The sequence below is a fragment of the Ambystoma mexicanum genome, chromosome 10, assembly GCF_040938575.1.
Source record: "Ambystoma mexicanum isolate Mex_15411 chromosome 10, UKY_AmexF1_1, whole genome shotgun sequence".
In the NCBI taxonomy this organism is placed as follows: Eukaryota; Metazoa; Chordata; class Amphibia; order Caudata; family Ambystomatidae; genus Ambystoma; species Ambystoma mexicanum.
Window position 1 is genome coordinate 1,056,352,817 of NC_090932.1, and position 14,020 is coordinate 1,056,366,836.

Consider the following 14,020-nt stretch of genomic DNA (forward strand, 5'->3'; position numbering starts at 1 on the left):
CCTGTAAAGATAACACTCAAGCAAGGAGCTATATTACCCAGAGTGAAACAATACCCCTGTCTAGAGAGGCAGAGGAAGGGGTTCAAGAGACACAGCAGGAGCTCCTACAGCAAGGAATAATTGTCTCCTCGACCTCCCCATGCAATACGACTGTGTACCCCATTAAAAAGTGACAAGGGAGAGTTATCATATCATACAGGACCTCTATCCCCTAAACGATATTGTCCAAAAAGAGTTGCCTCTTGTCCAAAATCCTGCCTCCATTTTGTGCAGCATCCCAAAACAGATCACCCACTTCACTGTGGTGGATTTCAAAAATGCCTCTTTCCCTGTGCCCCTTGACCCTGAATCACAATATCTCAGAGCCTTTACCATGGGGGCGAAGATATGAACACTGTTTTCTGCCCCAGTGGAACTGCTAAAGTCTGGGCATATTCAACAGGATATTGCACAACGATCTTGGCAATATTCAAGTTTCGAGCACCTTCATTCAATATGTAGATGATCTATTAGTCTGCAGTGAGAGCGAAAAAAGTTGTCAGAGAGAATCCATTACCCTTCTCCAACTCCTTGTGCAAAAAGGGTACATGGTAGACAAGATAAACTTCAGTACTGTTTTTGCAGAGGTCCTGTACTTGGGCCAATTGATCTCAAAAGATGGCAAAAGAATAATTCCTGACAGAGTGGCAACAGTGCGTGCCACTTCCAAACCAAACAGAGTGAAAGAAATGCAGAAGTTTCTAGGACTCTGACATTACTGTAGAGAATGGATTCTAGATTATGCAGCGCACACAAGGCCCCTCCTGCAAGGTCTGAAGGAAGCACAGAAGGAAAAAATACATATCATCTGGACAGCAGAATTGCAAACAGCATTCAACAACCTAAAAGAGTTCATTGCAACAGCCCCAGTACCAGCTACACCTGATTATGATCTGGAATTCTATCTCTTCCCTCACTCCAATGGCACCCTCATGACCGCAGTACTGACACAGAAGAGTTCAATGGGTCACAAGCCACTTGCCTACTGTAGTGGCACACTCGATTCAGTAATGCAAGGGCAATTTGCGTGCAAACAAGCTCTTTCAGCAGTCCCCTTTGCTATTGAAAAAAAGCTTGACAATTATCATGGGGTGCTCTGTCATCCTGTAGCTTGAACACTACCTGTTTGCGATACTAGAAAGATCAAACTCCACCCTCACTACACAAAGAGCATTAGCATACAAAGAGATACTGTCCAGCCAAAATATCCATGTGGAAAGGACGAATCATGCTCAGGCTATTATGTCTCAACAAATGGTTATTTGAGGGATAGTCCAAAGAGTATAAACATTACAAATAATTTCAATAGTGCGTAGGGATTATGCCATGGTGTGCACAGCCGACACGTGTTTCGACCTCATGGTTGTTTTCAAGGCCTGTTTTTGGTGTTGTGGTATCAAAACCTAAATGAGCTGAGTGTCCCTATTGGGATACTTGGTTGAGCAAAGTAAGTATTAGTAGGCTGTGTGGACTAGGTAGTCAATGCCTATCACATCTGCATACAGGTTATGATTCCCCAATGCAAATGACGGCATACATCTACGGTAGATTGCAGCTGCCAGACAGAAATTCAAATTGCGAGGTCCAGGTAGAAAACTTGCTTGAAATATTCTCACAAACTACCTCACAACCTAATATGAAGTCTACCTCAATGTTTGATAACATGGTTGATGTGTTACTCCCCCCAGCTCCCAATGCAAAACCGAGTGCCTTTTTCTCCACTATGGTTTATCAACAATTGCATATAAATACTGATGTTTCCCCACTGTGTAGTGAACATCCCGTAATTCTTGCCACCACTAACATCGTGTGTAGCAGTACCCAATCCACAATGTTCGGTAGCATAATGGTCCATCAAATGTATAACAGTCAGTATGCAACAACGATAGATCATGTAGAAGCTTGGCAGGGAAATTACAATCTCTCTTACATAACAGTAGAAGGAGAAGGCAGAAACGCCAGTACACATATGATGCCTACAATGGTTTAGGATTAGATGAATTGGAGGATCTTCGACATCCTGGGCAATCTAACAGTTGGTACTCGGATATGAGTGTGCCCACAAAAGTGATGGGTGGAAGGTTTTGAATGAATCTGAACCACTGGCATTGCTCTGGGCGACCTTCCACACCACCGTTTTTTAGCTCATCTGCGCCATTGCAAAAGGTGTCCAGCGATATGCAAATCAGTCAGGTACTGCCTCCAATGGTAGCAGCCCAGCCTGAACTGCTAGGCCAGATCCCCTCTGCACGGAAACACAAGCAACCCCAGACATGTTTCAGCCTTGTTGGGCCTCCTCAGTGAGGTGCAGCTTGGTTCCCCATGGTGCAGCGAGCAAGGGACCCACGTCTGGGCATACCCTCTCTCACATAGTGAGAAAAACTGTGACCACAAAAGTGATGGGTGGAAGGTTTTTAAACAATCTGACCACTGGCATTGCTCTGGGCAACCTGGGCATTGCTCTGAGTGCCATGGGAAGGTGAACAACTAATGGGAGTTGCTACATCTGCTCTTTAATACCGCATGCATCTGGGGCGCCCAAGGTCCTAGTACCTCAAAAGGTACCCTTAGTAGTGTCACAATGTCTCATACACCTTGCACTATGCAGGATAAAGGGCACCTTTCAGGCACGCACAGTTACAATGAAACTTCTCCCAACAGATGACATAAAATGCAAAATGGGATCATAAGATACCAAATGTTTCAAAGAACGTAATCCGCACTATCGACGGAACACGTTTAACAGAAAATAAGTGGCAAGAATCAACCTTTATCTGCAAAGCAGAGGGTCTCTGTGGCCTTTATGATGAAAGACTGGACTTTGTCGAAAAAACATGTGCACACGTATGGACAGAGCATATCAAAAAGCTAACTTTAATCACCACACTCATAAAACCAGTAAAGGTACAGAAAGAAGAAAATTATGGACTGTGTTTCTATGGCGAAGGAAAGGAATCGATGGGCTCCAACAAATGCTGCAATAGGACAATAATCATCCCAGACCTATGGAAAGGAACTGCATCACTAATGGACTATTACTGTGTTTGCGGCAGGAGGGCTTACGTGCACCTCCCATCATCCTGGAGGGGCTATTGCACACTCACAACACTATACTCAGTGATGCTGGTCATACCCAAGGAGCACCTAAATGGGGGAGCTGTGACTGCAGACAGACAAACAGCTCCAAGACCCACAGAGACACTACCCAAAGCATCACACCCCATATTTCAAATACTGTCAGAAGAAGAGCGCCATGATCACCTGTTCCAGAGAAAATGCTCCTCAAACTACCTGTCCCAAGAATCATCTGATCTACTCGCACAGATTCCAAATGAATACAAACTTTTCAACTCAATAGAGACATTGTTCACTTCCCCTAGCATTCAATCAAGAGCGAACGCCAAATGGCTCCAGATTGTCAGGTGGGAGCTGATCCAGTTGGCAAATGATACAGAAGAAGGGTTTAACATCATCGAGGTGGAACTAAGGGCACTCCGACTCATGAGGATGCAGAATAGGTACATCCTCGACCTCCTCACAACTATGGAGGGCAGGCTTTGCAAAAAGATTGGGAGTACATGTCACATGTTCGTACCTTCTGCAGACACTGATAATCGGATACTCTAACTGATAGCAGCACAAACTGGGTGTCAAAATGAAAAAAGAAGCCAGAGTGCAGGAAGATGACTGGATAAACATGGCATTCATCCTGGTACCCTCATGGCTCGGGTGACTTTTTGTGTGTGCCAGTTGGATCTCCGATGCTGCGCAAAAGCAGTACCTAATAGTGCAATGATGATGATGACTATTGGGTTAGAGATAGTAATAAGGTGCCTCATGATACTCAGGAAGCACAAATACAAATGAGAGAGAATAATTAACCCAAATACTGCATTGTAGCAAAATACCACACTGGGATGAGGTGGACAGTTATTATCACACACCTATTGCACATCCCCAGGACCTTGAAAATTACAAAGCGGTGTGGGTAGACTTAGATGGGGATGGGGGATGTATGTATATGACCTGCACCCCTGAAGAATATGCACGATGTGGGGAAAGCTTGAGAAGCGTATGGCGAGCGTGGATGCCCATAAAGCGTAGCCCTGCATGGGAAGAAGCAGAAAGAAGGGCGCATGAACGTAGAAATACTGGGGGAGGGTATTTGTTACTGTAGGAGTAACGAAAGAGGGAATGTTGGGAAGGAAATGGTCCTATCCCAACCCCTAGCTACAAGATACGTGGGTAAGTCAAAATGGAGGAAAACAACACCCATATGATACACGCAAAGAGCCGTATTACATAGAGAATTAGAAGAATAACATTGCCCATGCCATCGCACTAAGACTCCATTTTGTATCAAGCCTAGACGCCATCTTTTAGTAGGCCCAAAAAAAGCACCACACTCTGAGGCTGCAGCACTCGCATGCCTGGCCTCTCACACAGAGGGACCAAGCCATCAACACATCAGGCCTGCTCTGCATGAGCCCTGTTCCCACAGAAGTCGATTCACTCCCTCTCCTCTTAGTGTTGCAAATGCCTAGTATCGTTTCTCAAAGAATGCTCTCTGCGAAGAGTGTGAGACAGAAACAGGTCACAGCACAAATGCCCATCCATCTCCACTAAACTGCCTGTGTCCCCTCGACCCCCACCCTCACCAGCCCAGATTCCACCTGGCCTCTCCATCCAGACCCCCCAATTCCTTTCATGTCGATAAACATCTATCCACCTGGTCTTGCTCATTTCAGATCACCCACAACAGATCTAATCCTGTGCAGCAATATATTTCCCAATTAGCAACATACGTCTGTTCATATCATGAGGCACCAGGGAAGGCAGAGAGTACATCAAACCCCAGGGGGAGAAACCTGGATGTGGGAATTGCAGTATTAAGAGGGCCTGAGTGGTCGACTTGTCTATATATTATTTGCTTTCTTCACAAGACCCTCTTTCATATGATGCTCAGCTATCTGCCATTGTTACAAATTACCAGTTCCTGTTGTTTAGCTTAGAGAGTCAGAATGTATCACCCTTGCGACCCGGCCTGCACCGCGGAGATGAGCACAGCTGACCCATGTACACCAAGATTGACTGGGATGCAGCAGCCATTATTTGGGCCTGCCCTTCCATATAGAGCAGGCCTATCTATATGTCCCCCATCAACCACCAACATGACTTTTGCCTTATGCTAAATCATCACTGATAATGCGTTTTACCCTTTTTAATGTGCTGCCTGTGTAATTTTTGGCAGAGATCTCTTGGGCAGCAGAGTTCTTTGCTGGCATACTAATATTATATAAACTTTGTTTTCCTTGCACTCTCTCTCTTGGTCTTATTCCCCGATATGGTGTGTAATTATTGGGACACATGTTTGAGGTTGGTGCTTTCATTTGGGGACCCCTTAGCGTGATTTCCTTAGCCCCCCCATACGTTTGGTGAGATCCAGGCCACTCCGCAAAGGCTGTGCACACCTAAATCTGACCAGTCCCCCAAACCGCGGATGCAGAAGAAGTGGTTCTTGTGGGTTCCGGCTTTGCAAATACCTTGCTGCTTGTTGGCACTGGGTGCAGCCCAAGGGATAGGCCCAGGCATTGTGGATTAACCACGAATGGAGGATTTTGGAAGTACACAGGCACGTGAGTATAAATTGCAAGGAGAAACAAACACTGGGGTTTTGAGGGATATAGAGCAGTGTGATTGAAGGGAACATGTAGTGGTTGAATGTGAGTGATTTGAGTGGTTATATGGCCATCTATTATTCTTTTGTATTAGAGAAATGAAGAGACTATAAACAGGAGATACGAGAACCCCCAAAAGGGGTTAGAAGGTGGCAACCACATTGAACTGTCTCGATCAGTATGGAGAATAAGATACAGAGATAAAGTAGGAGCCCCATATAATTAGAGGGCTTGGGAATAATAGTGGTTATTATTTTAACTTATTGTTTTAGCTTGTTATTTTCAGTGTTTTATTTTTGTATATGCAGGGATAGGTCCAGGATGGGCAGGAGCGATATGAGTAGGGATTGAGTGGGTGAGGGAAAGTGATTGATCTAAGGGAAAGAAGTTTGGGGAGTTACATGTAAATTATGTTTTATGTGTTTTGTTATGTGGTAAAAAAAAACTGTTCCATGTCTATATATATATTTGACCATTTGACACACAAGAGACATATGTGACATTTATTCATTGACTGACCAAATTAGGGCCCGGGGGAGTAGTAGGGAAGAAAAGGCAAAAGATACATAGTTGGAAATTACACCCCAGACAGAAGGGACTAGCCATGGGGATAGACACACTGCTATCCGACATTTGTAAACACCTCTCCATGTAAAGTGACCATATTGGAAAGTACCACACACAGTGGGTGACAGAAACAAAGGGGTGGTGACTATCTCACGCCTGCCCGGAAGATGATTCTTTTGATAAGGTAACGTTAGACCACCTGTCCACTTATCTGACAGCTAAGTATAAGGGGAAACAATTACAAAACAGAAGTGAAATATTAGACCTGTGTGTTTGAAGAAGCATCCGCCACAGACAAGAGGGAGAAGGGACCAGAAACGTTAACAGTGACAGAGGTTATGGGGGAGAAAACAGAAAGGGGAAGAGGGGCCCAAGAAAATTATAACATATGATATTTTATTTGTATCACGCTCGTACACAAGTGTTTCAGAGCGCGACTAGGCAAGGGAGGGGAACAAGGGAGAACACAGCACAACATAAAAACGATCTTACTAGGCCCAGTGACATTGAGAACGCGCAAGTGTATGGGAAAGGAAAAAGGGAAAAAGTGCATGGAAGGGGGAGAGTGGAAAGTGCAGAAGCCGAGAAGCGCATATAAATAAAATAAATAGAAAATTGAGGCAAACTGTGGTAGTGCAGCCAGCAAGTGGCAAGTGCTGTGTTTAAGGCAGCAGACTGGGTAAGTCTGAATAAGTGCAGCAAAAGAAGAAACATGGGGGGGTTGTATGGGTACAGATACAGTCCCCAGTGCAAGGGGTGGCCAGGAGGCAGTGCAGGAAGGTGGCAGGGTGAGCAGGTACCTGGGCCCAGGGGACAGAGGGTGGCCAGGTGCACAGTGCCAAGAGAGCAGATCAGCAGGGGAGAAGGGGAGCGAAGGCAGAAGCAAAGAGGAATGTTTTGAGGTGCTTCCAGAAGCTGAGATGGTTCTCCTCAAGTTTTAGAGTGGCAGGGAGGCTGTTCCAGAAGGAGGCCCGAGCCGAAGATAGAGATCTATCCCCAGCTCGTTTCTTTGAAAAACGACTGACCCTGAGGGAGTTAGAGGTAGAGGAGTGAAGAGCTCGAGAGGGGAGGTATTTGCGGAGGGATAGCTGAAGGTATTTTGGACCCAGGCCCCAGAAAGCCTTGTGGACAATGCAGAGGGTTTTGAATGTAATCCTTGCATCCACTGGGAGCCAATGGAGAGATTTCAAAGGTGGAGAGATACAATCCCAGGGCTTGAGGCCAATGACAAGTCTCGCAGTCCTGTTCTGGATAAGTTGTAGAAGGCGGAGAGTAGAGGCAGGTAGATTTAGAAAGAGGCTGTTACAATAGTCCAAGCTAGAGAGAACCAGAGCTTGGGAGACAGTGAGCTTCTGGGGGAAGGAGATGAAAGGCAGAATACCTCTGAGGAGGTGCAGTCAGAAGTTTGACTTTTTAGAGACATCAGAGATATGGGCCGAGAAGGAAAGGGTGGAGTCAAAGATGATGCCAAGGTTCTTAGCCTCGCAGGTAGGGGTAGAAGGAGGGCCAAGTGAGGCCGGCCAGAGAGTGAGGGAAAAGGATGGAGATGGTGTGCCGATGAGGAGGATCTCCGTCTTGCTGGCATTTAGACAAAGATCATTGGCGGCACACCAATTTTGAATGGCAGTTAGGCAGTCAGAGATGAGAGAGGGAGAGGAGGTGGCCGAGGGAAGCCGGAAAATGAGTTGAGTGTCATCAGCGTAGCACTGGAAATTTGAGCAGAAAATGGCAATGCAGTTTGCAAGAGTTTCCAGGTATTGGCTGAAAAGCAAGGGTGAGAGGTTAGACCCTTGGGGAACCCCACAGGTGGAGAGGAAGATAGATGATAGGAAAGACCCCAGTTGGACCTGGGAGGGTCGATCAGAGAGGAAAGAGGCCAGCCAGGCCAGAACCTGATCAGTGATACCCAGATTATCACGGAGACGGTTGAGCAGGATGGTGCGGTTGACCGTGTCGAAGGCAGAAGAGAGATCAAGAAGGATGAGGACAGAGGGAATGTTAGAATCAAGGTTGGAGAGCAGATCTTATCGGATATTGAGGAGAGCAGTTTCCGTGCTTCTCGACGCTCTGAAGCCAGACTGGTGGTCATGGAGACAACCAACAGAATCTGAATGAAGGTTAAACTGAGAGATGACCAGCTTTTCCAGGAGTTTGCCCAGAAAGGGGGTAATGGCAAATGGGCGATAGTTTACCAGACAGGAAGGATCAGCTGTGGGTTTCTTGAGAAGAGGATGCACAAGGGAGTGCTTCAGAGGGGAGGAGAATGATCCTGAGGCAAACGAGGGTTGCAAAAATCAGCAAGGGCAGGAGCGAGGGTGTCAATGTGGTCCTTGATGGTTTTGGAGGAACAGGGATGAACCTGTTTTGACGAGGCATTCATAGATCGAATTTGTCTAGCGACCTCGTCAGGGGAGAAAATAGGAAAGGAAGAGAAGGATGGTGGAGGGGTATTGTCAGGATTGAGGCTGGTGGGGGCTCTAGCAGTGTGGCAGGTACCCTAATGGGGCGTAGGATTCATCCTACATTATTCCCCAGGCGTGTCCTTCATCCCTATTTCAGGAAACAGTCTTCGGGACGAAGGACAGCCCAGGAACTACGTTTCCCAGCAGGCCGAGCGTGGCACAGGCCTGCTGGGTTGAAGTCAGCCACGCCCGCGCGAATGCGCATGCGCGAGCCGCGCCCGAAGTCCCACGCTTGCGATTCCGGCCAGCAGAGAGGAAGGACGTGCAGAGCCTGAGCTCCTGACGGCACGCCTACGCGGGGCTCCCCGCCGCCTGTTCACCACCCCAGGCCCCGCGTGACTAATCAGATAAGTGCCAAGCAAAGCGCGCACGTTCCGGCAGCATTACGTTCCGGCAGCATTTTAGAGAGACAGTTCATTAGCGGGAGTCACGCTTGGATTTCCGAACTGGAACCGCGCCCGAGGCGGTTAGGGAATGCATGGCGCTCCGTCCAATAACCCAGCATGAGACACCATTAACACGCGATTGTGTTCCTAGATGAGCATGCTTCCTATATGTGTTTAAGACTGAAAAGACACCCGAGCAGAAGTGCAATTCTGAACCATTAATCCCTAACAGCGACTCCGTTCATATGTACGCTATCGTTCTGACTTATGTCTTGCCTCTTGCAGTGTTTGTGAGGTACAGAACGTCATAGGGGTCTAGCAGCCCGAAAAGACCAGAAGACTACACGGCAGTGCCAAAGCTAAGTGCAATTTCCATTGTTACAGTGGGCATGTTTAGAAACATTGAATGTATAATACTGTATGATGTAATGCAGACACAGCTTCCCTCCATGAAGTAATGGGTGGATAGCGGTAGAACTTACGGTCCTGAAACTGGTAGAGGGCTCCAGTACAAAAGCCCAACATCATCTGGCATCTGAGTGTATTTTGAATGTGAATTGAACATAGTAACTGGTCCGGGGCTCCAGTACAAAGGCCCAATTCGTCTGGTATGAGCGCCAGTGAATGCTAAAGCACCAGGGCGGAGAACTCCAGATACTGGAGCCGGAGCTGAGGAGCATGTTACCCTGATCTTCCCCTTCCCCATCCATAACTTCTTCCTCTCCCTCTTTCCGGTGTTCCCAAACAACCTCTACCCATCCAACCATCGGACCCTAACCCTCTTTCCCCCAAGGGTCAAGGCGGCCTGCGTTACTTGCTCCCAGGTACCAAGACCCGACGGGGAGGGAGGTGTTCTAGCCGCGTTTGTGCTGCCTCTGCGGAGAAGTAAGAAGTCTGACAGAATCGCAAGCCCAAGTATTCATCAGACGCCTGGGCAGCACAACCATGGCAGACGTGGTAGCATTACTCCAGGAACTCAAGACTGAGTTAATAGCGACTAGGCAGGATTACCAGAATCTGGCGGGTCAGGTGCACACCCTTACTATCCAACAACAAGCCCAAGCCACGCCACTGCCTAGGGTCCCTCCGCCGACCCCGGTTCAGGTGCAGGTTGCTACTGAACCCCAACTGCCTCTAGCTGCGCCCGAAAGGTATCATGGGGACTCTCAAACCTTCAACCAATTCATCATGCAATGTCAACTGCATTTCCTGACCAAGCCGGCAGTGTTTCGTACAGCACAGTCCCGCACAGCCTTCGTGATTTCATATTTGAGTGGAGATGCAGCTTCTTGGGCCACACCCTTAGTTCGAAAGGACGACGCTCTGCTTTATAGTTGGGATGTCTTCATAGAGGAGTTCGGCAAAATCTTTAACAGACGAGCTGCTACCCTACTTAAGGATAGGGAACTATTGACTCTAAGACAAGGGGGCAGAGATTTGGTATCATATGTAACAGCATTTAACCGGTTGGCAATGGAAACCGACTGGCCGCAAGAAAAAAGAATGGCTCTGTTCTACCAGGGACTACGGGAGGACCTAAAGGATCTTGTGGCTCAAGTGGATCCTCAGCCTGATGAATGTTCCGCGATGATTGACCTGGCACTCAGGTTGGATCAAAGACAGAGTGAGCGACGGCAGGACAGGCGGAAATGGGATAATAAGCCGATAGTGAGGTTGGACCAGCAAAAACTAACCAGAGCAGTGGAGAAGGGAACTGAGGAACCCATGCAAATTGGCTCGGTGCGGGGACCTCTGAGCAAGGAGGAGAAGGAAAAGAGGCGCAGAGACAAGTTATGTCTCTATTGTGGAAAAGCAGGGCACTTCGTGCGGGAATGTCCTACCAAGCCCATTAAAGGAGGGCCTTCGGGAAACGAGAAAGCTCGCCCATGAGGGTGGTAGGAGCGAGCGAAGCAGAAAACACCCCATTGAATTTGGCTAATGTGCATACGACTCAGGAAGCCCACATCACAGTGATCGGGGATTTGCACTGGCAAGAGGAATGGGTGCCCGTTACTCTAATGGTGGATTCGGGCGCCACAGGTAACTTCGTGGACGTTCAATTAGCTCGGAAAATGGGTCTTCCGTTACGTGCTAAGACTCTACCGGAAGAAGTGAAGTCCGTAGACGGGTCCCCGTTAATCTCAGGGCCAGTGACTCAGCAAACAGAACCGTTGCACCTGAAAATGGGTACCACACATCAGGAAACCATTGTCTTCGATGTCATAGCGGCCCCTCAATTCGGGTTTATCCTGGGACTGACTTGGCTGCGACTTCACAATCCACAGGTAAACTGGAAGGCTGGCTCAGTTTCTTTTAATTCTGTCTTCTGTCAAGAACATTGTTCAGTATCCGTTCCACAGTTCGTCGCAGGAAGTGCACTCTCAGAACTACCGCAGGCATATCAAGATTTTCGGGATGTTTTCAGCAAAGCCGCCGCCGAAACCCTACCGCCACATCGGCCATTTGACTGCCGGATTGATTTAGAAGCAGGGGCAGTACTTCCTTGTAGTAGGATATATGCCCTAACAGAAGCAGAAAATCAGTATCTGAAGGATTACATTGAAACGAATCTGGCAAACGGGTTTATCCGACACTCTACGTCACCCGTTTCCTCCCCCTTGTTCTTCGTACCCAAAAAGACTGGAGACCTCAGAACATGTATCGATTACAGGGCAATCAACAAAATTACCATCAAGAACCGCTACCCTTTGCCTTTAATACCGGTGTTGTTGGATCAGGTACGTGGGTCGACAATCTACACCAAATTGGACCTGCGCGGGGCCTATCATCTGGTAAGGGTACGCAACGGTGATGAGTGGAAAACGGCATTTCGGACGAGATTTGGCCTGTACGAGTATCAGGTTATGCCGTTCGGCCTATGCAACGCCCCAGCAGCTTTCCAGCATTTCCTGGATGAAGTGCTCCGCGGGTACCTGGACGTGTTCGCGGTGGTCTACATTGATGACATCTTGATTTATTCCCAGAATTTGGAGGATCACCAAAAACACGTCCGGGCAGTCCTACAGAGGCTTCGGGAACATCACCTATATGCAAAACTCGAGAAGTGTGAGTTCCATCAATCCACCGTGGAGTTTCTAGGGTTCATTCTGTCACCTCAAGGAGTCACCATGGACAAGAAAAAAGTACAATCCATCCTGGATTGGCCCTCACCGAAATCAGTAAAAGACATTCAAACAGTTCTTGGCTTCGCCAATTTTTATCGTCGCTTCATAGAAGGATTCGCCAAGAAGGTCCAGCCCATGACTAGACTGTTACGGAAGGGGGTAACCTTTTCCTGGGAAGAAACGGCAGAGGCAGGCTTTCAGGCCCTAAAAAAGGCTTTCGTTACTGCCCCGGTGCTAATACATCCTGATCCAACCAAACCATACATTGTGGAGACAGACGCCTCCAGTTATGCGGTGGGGGCCATTCTTTCGCAACGAACTGAACATGGACAATTACATCCAGTTGCCTACTACTCTCGAATGTTGTTACCCGCAGAACAAAACTACGCCATAGCTGACAAGGAACTGTTGGCGATTAAAACAGCATTCGACGAATGGCGACATTATCTAATGGGGGCTCGACATACTGTAACCATTTATACCGACCACCGAAACTTGCAGTTCTTGAAATCAGCGAAGGCTCTCAGTCCCAGGCAGCTCAGATGGGCCATGCAGTTCTCCGAATACGATTTTGTAGTCACTTACCGCCCCGGAACTGAGAATCGAAAAGCAGACATTCTATCAAGGTATCCGGAACCAGATCCCGATCAATCCACCACAAGAGTAGAAGAGCCTAAGCCAATGGTTGATCCCAGTCGCGTAATAGGGAGTGTAGCTGCGGATGCGGTTTTCGATACTATTAGAAAGGCGATGTCAGCACAGCAACTAGTCCAATGGGCTAGTCAAAACAAAAACCAAACTATTAAGGAAGGATTACCTTTTTTTAAATCAGCCTTGTATTTACCCACGACACCCCTGCAACAACAAGCCATTAAATGGTGTCATGACTCAAAATTCGTAGGTCACCCCGGTAAAGCTAAAACAATCGAGTTAATAAAACGCCATTTTTGGTGGCCGTCCATACCTAAGGATGTTCATACATATGTGACCCAGTGCGAAACGTGCCTCAGAAACAAATCAGATCATCAACGACCATCAGGAACTCTACAACCCTTGCCGACGCCTCCTGCTCCTTGGCATTCCGTGTCTATGGATCTAATTGTGGATCTGCCATTAAGTCGAGGGTTTAACACAATTTATGTAATAGTGGATTACCTCACCAAAATGGCTCACTTCATACCATGCACTGGTACCCCGTCAGCCAATACTCTGGCAGACTTGTTTTTGCAGCATGTCGTCCGCCAGCATGGCTTACCGCACGTTGTCATCTCTGATCGTGGACCACAATTTACGTCAAGGTTTTGGCAGGCTTTCTGTAGATCTGTGGGTATGGACATACGACTCTCCACCGCTTATCACCCAGAAACTGACGGACAGACGGAGAGGCTAAATCAAACTCTCGAACAATACCTCCGGTGCCTTACTCTTGGTAAGGAAGATAATTGGGCGGACGTTATTTGGTTAGCTGAAATAGCATATAATAATGCAATACATACTTCAACCAAGACGACTCCTTTCTACAGTAACTATGGGTATCATCCTCGCTTTCAACCAGCGCTCGTAGGACACGTACCCGAAGTACCAGCAGCAGCCACGAAGAAAAAACATCTTGAAGAAATATGGTGCTCAGTGCAGGATAACTTGAGAGCAGCGAAAAAGGCTTACAAATACCAAGCAGATAAAGGAAGACGACCAGGTCCACAATACCAGGTAGGGGATCGGGTGTGGCTATCCACTCGTCATCTCCGGTTACAGGGATCACG